The sequence below is a fragment of the Bombina bombina genome, chromosome 1 (genome assembly GCF_027579735.1).
Source record: "Bombina bombina isolate aBomBom1 chromosome 1, aBomBom1.pri, whole genome shotgun sequence".
In the NCBI taxonomy this organism is placed as follows: domain Eukaryota; kingdom Metazoa; phylum Chordata; class Amphibia; order Anura; family Bombinatoridae; genus Bombina; species Bombina bombina.
In genome coordinates, this window is record NC_069499.1 from 140,167,984 (window position 1) to 140,170,388 (window position 2,405).

Below are 2,405 nucleotides of genomic sequence, written 5' to 3' on the forward strand. Positions count from 1 at the left end.
ACCAAGAGTGTCATGAGATGCAGGACACAGCAATGATGGTACAACTCTATTTTATTGCAGAGCATAGCAATACACATCTAGTCAGGTTGATTGTACTAAACTAACTGCGACACAGACACCGGACCTAAGCCCCGCCCACATACTAGTGACATCACATCCTGCTCTCATCACATCTTCCCCTTTTTCAAAGGCAAAGCATACATTTGCATATAATAGATAACAAGGTACACCAACAGGGTATACAACAACATTTTTGTTTTTGAACATTATAAAAACAGATAGATTAGAAAACATGAACAAATAAATTACATCCTGACTTGGACATCGGGGTAGACTACCCCTAGTCCACAGTGACCATGGGATTATTCTGCCCATACTTCCGGTCACTGTTCTAGCTAAAGTCAGTCCCTGTATCGGGCCGGAAGTTTCACCACTCTTCCGCTTGATGTAACCTTGCATGAACTGTCCTCTGATACAGAAGATGGTGAACAAGAGTCTGCTGGAGGCAAAGATATATCCCCGCTGTGATCTTGCTGAGGGGAAGGAACCTCTCTTAGAACAGGGGATCCCACCGGCCGTGGTACTGAGGTATCCGGTTCCAGACTCTCAGGTACAGGCTGAAGATGTCTTCGGTTACGGCGTGTAACCGTCCCTCCCTCTGTAAGGACTGTGTAAGACCTTGGTTCTGGAGAGCGGCCCACTACCGTAGCAGGCGTCTTCCATTTCTTATCATCATCCAGTTTAATTCTGACACTTTGGCCCGCTTTCAGTTCCTGTAAAGGCCTGACAGAATGTCTCCTGTCGTAGAAGAAACGATAACCCTTTTTGGCCTCTTCATCCCTCCTAAGGACTTCGTCCCGAGGAACAGGGCCAGGCGGCTTGAAGACACCACTGAGGGTAAAGTGGTGCGAATCTGGCGTCCTAGCATTAGCTGTGCCGGGCTAAACCCGGTGGCTTGAATGGGCGTCGCCCTGTATGACAAGAGGGCTAGGTACGGCTCAGATTGCTTTAGAATGAATTTTGTAGTTTGAACTGCCCTTTCAGCCATTCCGTTGGCCTGCGGATAATGTGGACTTGACGTGGAATGTACAAAATCATATTCTCTGCTGAAAGCACTGAACTCTGTAGAAGCGAACTGCATACCATTATCACTCACCAGCTCCATTGGATTGCCCCAGCGGGCGAACAAGCTCTTCAGGCGAATGATAACGGCCTGACTTGTGATATCATTCAGGGGTGCAATTTCCAAATACCTGGAATAGTAGTCGATCACAACAAGAAACTTTTTCCCGTGCAGTTCGCACAAATCAGCAGCTATTTTCTGCCACGGCCCCGCAGGCAGCGGAGTAGACATTAAGGGCTCCCTTCTCTGAGTAGGCCGGCGTTCCCGGCAAAAGGCACATTTAGACACATGATTTGCAATATCGGAGCTGATCCCAGGCCACCACACAGCTGTAGCTGCCCTTTCTCTGCACTTTGTAATGCCTAAGTGGCCATCGTGAATCCTGTTTAACATCTCTTTCCTCATGCTGACAGGAATTACAATGCGGTCTTGGAACAGCACCAACCCCTCCAGCTCCGTGAGCTGCGACCTCTCTGGCTGGTAAGCACTTAAAGACATCCAGGCTGCCCGGCTCTCGGGCCAGCCTTCTTTTATGTACCTTATAACTTCTTGCAGATCTGTGTCCAAATATGTCTCTTTCTTTATCTCTTCCAGTTTCCTTGAAGAAATGGACTTAGAGGCCAGAACTGAATCTACATACACTTTCACATCCGATTCTGTGGAGGATTCTTCAGCAGCAGCCAGCGGGAGCCTGGATGGTGTATCTGCCACAACCAGTTGTTTCCCCGGCACATGCACTGCCTGAACATTGAACCTGAGCAGTCTCATTAAAAGTCTCTGGCATCTCAAGGGTGTTTTGTCAATGTCATAAGAATTGATTAGAGGGACTAGCGGTTTGTGGTCAGTTTCCAAACTAAATTTCTCCAAACCCACTAGATAACGCTGAAAGCGCTCACAGGCCCAAACTGCAGCCAGGCACTCTTTCTCAATTTGAGCGTATTTTGACTCCGCAGCCGTCAGTGTGCGGGAACAGTAGGCGATGGGCTGTAGTTTATTTTCATTCAGCTGCAGGAGTGCAGCCCCCAACCCATAACTGCTTGCATCGACACTAACCACAGTCTTTTTTGAAGGGTCGTAGAACCCCAGCACTGGGGCAGACCCCAGCAGGGACTTGGCATGCAGGAAAGCTTTTTCTTGTGAAGGTCCCCAGACCCAAGCAACGTCTTTCTTAAGCAACTCTGTAACAGGGTGTAAAACTGTTGATAAATCTGGAAGAAACTTGCCCACATAATTTACAAGGCCCAATATCTGTCTCAGCTCATGTACATCAGAAGGGCTCTTC